We start from the raw sequence: 8,496 nt of genomic DNA on the forward strand, positions 1-8,496 counted from the left end.
AGGGTTTGGCCGGCAGGGATGTGGGTTCATTTCCCAAGGGGGGCCAGTATGAACAAAATAAAAAATAAAAATACAAACTTTTATGCATTCACTAACTGTAAGTCGCTCTGGATAAGAGCGTCTGCTAAATGACTAAAATGTAAAATGTAATAGACCTAACCACATTTCTTTTGAGGGTGCATGTTCATTTTTCAAGCATTTTGTTACACATTTCCTTGCTGCTGCTAAAAGATAATTAATCAATTTAAGTGGAGAGGATTGGTTGAATAATAATACCTGTATAACATGGAGAATTTCAGACCAAAAATACTGAATTTTCGGACATTGCCGAAATATATGTGATAAAGTACCTATTTGTCCACACTGCCTCCAACACGTAGCGGATATTCCTTTTTTCATTTTATTAAGTTTATCAGGTGTAGTACTTTGAATTGAAACTCGGTTACATGTAGTGGCTTTACAGTGGGGGAAAAAAGTATTTAGTCAGCCACCAATTGTGCAAGTTCTCCCACTTAAAAAGATGAGAGAGGCCTGTAATTTTCATCATAGGTACACGTCAACTATGACAGACAAATTGAGATTTTTTTTCTCCAGAAAATCACATTGTAGGATATTTTATGATTTTATTTGCAAATTATGGTGGAAAATAAGTATTTGGTCACCTACAAACAAGCAAGATTTCTGGCTCTCACAGACCTGTAACTTCTTCTTTAAGAGGCTCCTCTGTCCTCCACTCGTTACCTGTATTAATGGCACCTGTTTGAACTTGTTATCAGTATAAAAGACACTTGTCCACAACCTCAAACAGTCACACTCCAAACTCCACTATGGCCAAGACCAAAGAGCTGTCAAAGGACACCAGAAACAAAATTGTAGTCCTGCACCAGGCTGGGAAGACTGAATCTGCAATAGGTAAGCAGCTTGGTTTGAAGAAATCAACTGTGGGAGCAATTATTAGGAAATGGAAGACATACAAGACCACTGATAATCTCCCTCGATCTGGGGCTCCACGCAAGATCTCACCCCGTGGGGTCAAAATGATCACAAGAACGGTGAGCAAAAATCCCAGAACCACACGGGGGGACCTAGTGAATGACCTGCAGAGAGCTGGGACCAAAGTAACAAAGCCTACCATCAGTAACACACTACGCCGCCAGGGACTCAAATCCTGCAGTGCAAGATGTGTCCCCCTGCTTAAGCCAGTACATGTCCAGGCCCGTCTGAAGTTTGCTATAGTGGATTTGGATGATCCAGAAGAGGATTGGGAGAATGGCATATGGTCAGATGAAACCAAAATAGAACTTTTTGGTAAAAACTCAACTCGTCGTGTTTGGAGGACAAAGAATGCTGAGTTGCATCCAAAGAACACCATACCTACTGTGAAGCATGGGGGTGGAAACATCATGCTTTGGGGCTGTTTTTCTGCAAAGGGACCAGGACGACTGATCCGTGTAAAGGAAAGAATGAATGGGGCCATGTATCGTGAGATTTTGAGTAAAAACCTCCTTCCATCAGCAAGGGCATTGAAGATGAAACGTGGCTGGGTCTTACAGCATGACAATGATCCCAAACACACCGCCCGGGCAATGAAGGAGTGGCTTCGTAAGAAGCATTTCAAGGTCCTGGAGTGGCCTAGCCAGTCTCCAGATCTCAACCCCATTTAAAATCTTTGGAGGGAGTTGAAAGTCTGTGTTGCCCAGCGACAGCCCCAAAACATCACTGCTCTAGAGGAGATCTGCATGGAGGAATGGGCCAAAATACCAGCAACAGTGTGTGAAAACCTTGTGAAGACTTACAGAAAAGGTTTGACCTGTGTCATTGCCAACAAAGGGTATATAACAAAGTATTGAGAAACTTTTGTTATTGACCAAATACTTATTTTCCACCATAATTTGCAAATAAATTCATTAAAAATCCTACAATGTGACTTTCTGGAGAAAAAAAAATCTCATTTTGTCTGTCATAGTTGACGTGTGCCTATGATGAAAATTACAGGCCTCTCTCATCTTTTTAAGTGGGAGAACTTGCACAATTGTTGGCTGACTAAATACTTTTTTCCCCCACTGTATATAGTGTTTTCCATTTATTCCCCCAATTCTCCTCTGATATCTGCACCTGTAATTTAACCTGCCATGATTTCCTAAGATTATCTAAAGATAAAATTTGCATGTTAAGGACATTGTGATAAACATTTTAAATGGTTCCAATGTTTTCCCCTTGATAAAGTAATTCAATCATCTCGTCAATAGGAGTAATCCGCTCAGTCATTTTTTTAAACAATCCTTTAACAATGAATTGCCTTACTTGAAGGTACATATAAACATTTGTTTGGGATATAATGAATTCCTCCTGGATTTCTTGAAATGTTGAAAAAATTAAGCCTTTGAATAGTTGAGAGACTCTACAAAGCCCTCTCTCTTTCCATTCCCTGAATCCTTGGAACATAGTAGCAGGAGGAAAGGCTGGGTTGTGGAATATAGGCGAGTGTCTAGAAATGTCATTACTCAGTTTATATTGGCGTTGAACCTCCCTCCATGTTTTCAATGTAAGAGTAATAATATGGTTTTGTTTAATCCTGTCAATAGAAATAGGGTCTAAATTTCAAGCTATGACAAATCCTTCGGTTGTTGAATCCATGATGCTATGTGATTAAGTTGTGCCATCCAGTGATATGATTTAAGGTTAGGGAGGCCAAGCCCACCCAATTATTTGAACAGCTGTAGTTTTTTATAACTAATACGAGCGATCTTATTTTGTCATAAAAATGTACCTATTGCTGCATTTAGGAGAGTAAAGGTTTTAGCAGGAATTTTAACAGGAAGCAGTCTTGGTAAGACTTGTTGTATTAGCTTTTCGTCATGTTCCTAATTTTTCTTTTCAATGTGGGTCATCCATTTATCATTTTTCTCTAGATTAGCCTTCATGCCATCTATAGAGGTTTGCATTTTGCAGAGTGAGGTGGCTGTTTCTCGTCAAAATAACTTCAGTTCTGCCATGAGAGAGGAACCTCCGCCATTTCTGTCTCTGTTTCGGCTGCGATGGCGGCCTCTACCACCTCGTGGAGTTTGGCTCGGTGAGCGACTTAAACACGGTGAACATAGCGGAGTATCTTCTCTTTGATGCCATCTTTCACTTGAATACTTATCCTTACTCATTGTCAGTCCGATTTAGAAGGTCAAATATGTACTTTTAACTCGTGAAGTTCAATTTAGGCCAAAATTATCACAGAGCTTGATCAGCACACAGCCTTTCCCCAGAATTCCATTCAGGATCCTCCTTACTTTAGTCCCTTATTGCAAACAGGACGCATGTTTTGGAATATTTGTATTCTGTACAGGCTTCCTTCTTTTCACTCTGTCATTTAGGTTAGTATTGTGGAGTAACTACAATGTTGTTGATCCATCCTCAGTTTGCTCCTATCACAGCCATTAAGCTCTGTATCTGTTTTAAAGTCACCATTGGCCTCATGGTTAAATCACTGAGTGGTTTCCTTCCTCTCCAGCAACTGAGTTAAGAATGACGCCTGTATCTTTGTAGTGACTAGGTTTATTGATATAACATCCAAAGTGTAATTAATAACTTTACCAATTCATTCCTGGACATATTCTGTCATTATAGACGGAATATTGGACTAGCTGGGCAGTCCATCAACTGGGGGCCTTTGAACCTTGGTCTCTTGTTGAACAAGGATCATTTCCAAAGCTTTCTTGAGGCAAAGGGATTGATGGTCATGGATGTTACAGAGGTTCGCGAAAGTCTGGAACAATGCCTCCAGCTAAACAAACCCCAACAGGCTATATGCAAGTTTAACTTCAAAAACATGAAGTACAATGTCAAGTCTCAAAATGCCTCATTGACCATGCGTATTACTGCATTACTCGAAGAGGCAATGCAAAAAGCCAAATTGAAAGAGTCCCAGTCTGGACTTAATGCTGCTTCCTCCTGCCCAAGTGGTTATGTCAGATCTGTACTGTTGACAAGAATGAGTTGAATGACGATTCTCCTCTCTCTGCCTTAGGCATTGGCTCAATGTTAGTCATGACTTTGCAGTACCTCATCTTTCAGGAGAGTGGTGTGAATGTGCCACTGGTTAAATTACTGGACCCAAACAGCACAGTGTCGACATTGATATAAAACCTGATGGAGGGCACTGAGGGTGAAGCCCAGAATGATGACCAGAAAGAGGACATGATAGATGACATGTTCACAAGACTATAGAGATTTCAAAAGCTGAATATTGAAAATAAAGATGTACATATCAGATTTTCCCATTATATTTGCATGTTTGATCAGATAAGATTTTGAAACATTACACATATCATGAAAACTGCAGATTATGCAATCAATTTTGGAACAATACTAGCACGAGACTGCAATTACCTTTGGCATGACCTAATCTTCACATAACATTGTAACAAAGGTAAATATGTTGTTATTTATCACTAAATGTAATAATATTTGTTGAAGATGTTATGCAATAATTTGGTAGTATTACAAAATATTTGTTTATTTCAGTTTTAGAACGTGTTTTTTGTCAGTTTTTAATGTTTATCTGTTTGGATCTTGTTCTATTCTTATATTAATCTTAACCACACATGTGCTAATGTGTACTGTATTTCATTTTATTATTGTAAAATGTCAAATAAAATTGTATTTCCAATGAACCAGTCACTTGAACTTTAATTCAGTTTTTTTAATTATATGAATCCCCTGGAAATTCAATTTTTTGTGTGCTCAATTTCCCCCTTTTGGATCAAACACGATTCAAAATAGTATATCTGGGAAGGGGCACAATCATGTAATGATAATGTTATAGGCCTGACCTTTGTCATACAAGTGCATTCTGAAAGTATTCAGACCCCTTGACTATTTCCACATTTTGTTACGTTACAGCCTTATTCTAAAATAGATTCAATTGTTTTTTTCCCCTTCATCAATCTACACACAATATCCCATGATGACAAAGCAAAAACTGTTTTTTAGAAATTGTTGCAAAAAAATTAAATAATAATAAACTGAAATATAACATTTACATAAGTATTCAGACTAAGTATTTTGTTGAAGCACCTTTGGCAGTGATTACAGCCTCGATTCTTCTTGGGTATGACGCTACAAGCTTGGCACACCTGTATTTGGGGAGTTTCTCCCATTCTTCTCTGCAGATCCTCTCAAGCTCTGTCAGGTTGGATGGGGAGTGTCGCTGCACAGATATTTTCAGGTCTCTCCTGAGATGTTGGATCAGATTCAAGTCCGGGCTCTGGCTGGGCCACTCAAGGACATTCAGAGACTTGTCCTGAAGCCACTCCTGTGTTGTCTTGGCTGTGTGCTGCTTAGGGTCGTTGTCCTGTTGGAAGGTGAACCTTCGACCCAGTCTGAGATCCTGAGCGCTCTGGAGCAGTTTTTCGTCAAGGATTTCTCTGTACTTTGCTCTGTTCATCTTTCCCTCGATCCTGACTAGTCTCCCAGTCCCTGCCGCTGAAAAACATCCCCACAGCATGATGCTACCACCACCATGCTTCACCGTAGGGATGGTGCCAGGTTTCCTCCAGACATGACGCTTGGCATTCAGGCCAAAGAGTTCAATCTTGGTTTCATCAGACCAGAGAATCTTGTTTCTCATGGTCTGAGAATCCTTTAGGTGCCTTTTGGTGCCAAACTCCAAGCGGGCTTTACTGAGGAGTGGCTTCCGTCTGGCCACTCTACCATACAGGCCTGATTGGTGGAATGCTGTGATGTGTGATTTGAAGGAGTAAGGCACAGGAGAGCAATCACAGAATAAAAGGTTTATTCTGAACACAGTAGTACGCAGCAATGCGTCAAACACTTAAATGCGGAAAACAGGCGCCCTGGAAAAACAACGAAGCACACAGGTGAAAATAACCCGGCGATACAAAATAACAAAGAGCTCCACCGAGCTAATCGAACCTCCACAATAAACAATCACACACAAAGACAAGGGGGCAGAGGGAACACTTATACAGGTACTGATGAGGGGATATGAACCAAGTGTGTGTAATAAACAAGAAAAAACAAATGGAATGACGAGATGAGGAGCGGCAGTGGCTAGAAGGCCGGTGACGACGAACGCCGAAGCCTGCCCGAACAAGGAAAGGAGGCAGCCTCGGAGGAAGTCGTGACAGTACCCCATCCTTGAAGCGCAGCTCCAGCAGCGCGCCGACACCGGCCTCGGGGACGACCAGGAGGACGCGGAGCAGGGCGAGCAAGATGGCGACGGTGGAAATCCCGCAACAGGGAGGGATCGAGGATATCCCTCACCGGGACCCAGCACCGCACCCCTCCCACTCCATGAGGTACTGAAGGCCCCCCACCCGACGCCTCGAATCCAGGATGGAAGGGACGGAGTACGCCGGGGCCCCCTCGATGTCCAGAGGGGGCAGAAGGACCTCCCGCACCTCAGACTCTTGGAGCGGACCAACCACCACCGGCCTGAGGAGAGACACATGGAACAAGGGGTTAATGCGGTAATCTGGAGGGAGTAGTAACCTATAAGTACCTTGTTTATTCTCCTCAGGACGTTGAACGGCCCCACAAACCGTGGCTCAGCTTCCGGCAGGGCAGGTGGAGGGGCAGATTCCGGGTCGAGAGCCAGACCCCATCACCCGGTACAAAGACCGGGGCCTCACTGCGGTGGCAGTCAGCGTTGGCCTTCTGGCGACGCACGGCGCGTTGGAGGTGGATGTGAGCAGGAACCTACCCACATCCTGATTCACCCGTTCCACCTGCCCATTAAACTCGGGGTGAAACCCAGAGGTCAGGCTGACTGATACCCCCAGACGTTCCATGAACGCCTTCCAGACCCTGGATGTAAACTGGGGACCCCGGTCAGACACTATGTCCTCTGGCACCCCGTAGTGCCGGAAGACATGTGTAAACAGGGCCTCCGCAGTCTGCAGGGCCGTGGGGAGACCGGGCAGAGGAAGGAGGCGGCAGGCTTTGGAAAAGTGGTCCACAACGACCAGGATGGTGGTGTTATCTTGAGAGAGGAGAAGATCAGTAAGGAAGTCAATACACAAGTGGGACCATGGCCGTTGTGGAACTGGTAAGGGCTGTAACTTACCCACTGGGAGGTGCCTAGGTGCCTTACTCTGGGTGCACACCGAGCAGGAGGAGACATACACCCTCACGTCCTTAGCCAAGGTAGGCCACCAGTACTTTCCGGTCAGGCAGCGCACTGTATGACCGATACCTGGGTGACCAGAGGAGGGGGACGTGTGTGCCCAATAGATCAGACGTTCACGGACAAGAGAAGGCACATACTGCAGCCCACCTGGACACTGAGGTGGAGATGGCTCTGTGCGTAACGCCCGCTCTATGTCCGCGTCCATCGCCCATACTACTGGCGCCACAATGCAGGAGGCCGGGAGTATGGGGGTGTTGTCAATGGGCCTCTCCTCTATGTCGTACAGCCATGACAGTGCGTCTGCCTTCACGTTCTTCGTACCCGGGATGTAAGATAGTGTAAAATCAAACCGGGTGAAGAATAGGGCCCACCTGGCCTGGCGAGGGTTCAGCCTCCTCGCTGCCCGGATGTACTCCAGGTTACGGTGGTCCGTCCAGACGAGGAAAGGGTGTTTCGCCCCCTCGAGCCAGTGCCTCCACACGGTCAGGGGTCGGACAACAGCCAACAGCTCCCGGTCACCAACGTCGTAGTTCTGCTCCGCCGAGCTGAGCTTCTTGGAGAAGAAGGCACAGGGGCGGAGCTTGGGTGGCGTGCCTGAGCATTGAGATAGGACAGCGCCTATCCCTACCTCGGACGCATCCACCTCCACTACGAACGGTAGTGATGGATCGGGATGGGCCAGTACCGGGGCTGAGGTGATCATAACCCTCAGGTTACTGAAGGCCCTGTCAGCCTCAGCAGACCAGCGGAGCCGGGACGGCCCACCCTTCAACAGAGGTGTAATGGGAGCTGCAACCTTGCCAAAGCCCCGGATAAACCTAGTAGTTGGCAAAGCCAATAAAGCGCTGCATCTCCTTAACCGTGGTTGGAGTCGGCCAATTACGCACAGCTGAAATGCGATCTCCCTCCATCTCCACACCTGAGGTGGTAATGCGGTATCCAAGGAAGGAGACGGACTGTTGGAAGAACAGACACTTTTCTGCCTTGGCATAAAGGTAATGTTCCAACAGTCGGGCCAGCACTTTGCGAACCAGGGACACATGCTCGGCTCGCATAGTACGCAGCAATGCGTCAAACACTTCAGTGCGGAAAAAAGTTGTTTGTTAAAGGGGACATCTGGGATTGGTAGGCTACATCAATTGTTTGACTTTTAAATAAAAAAATTGCTATTGATTCTTAAATAATACTTATAAATGCCTCATGAGCTTAGTTCAATTGTCTTACCCCATCAGAACCCAAAATATATGCTTGTTTTACTCAATTATTTGTAAATAATGCAAGCAAACACTGTAGCTTCATAACATGGTTAAAACAATCATTTTAATCATGATCTCATAGATGGTCAGTCTCCTTCT

The sequence above is a fragment of the Coregonus lavaretus genome, assembly GCF_964263955.1.
Source record: "Coregonus lavaretus genome assembly, chromosome: 2".
NCBI classification, from domain to species: Eukaryota; Metazoa; Chordata; class Actinopteri; order Salmoniformes; family Salmonidae; genus Coregonus; species Coregonus lavaretus.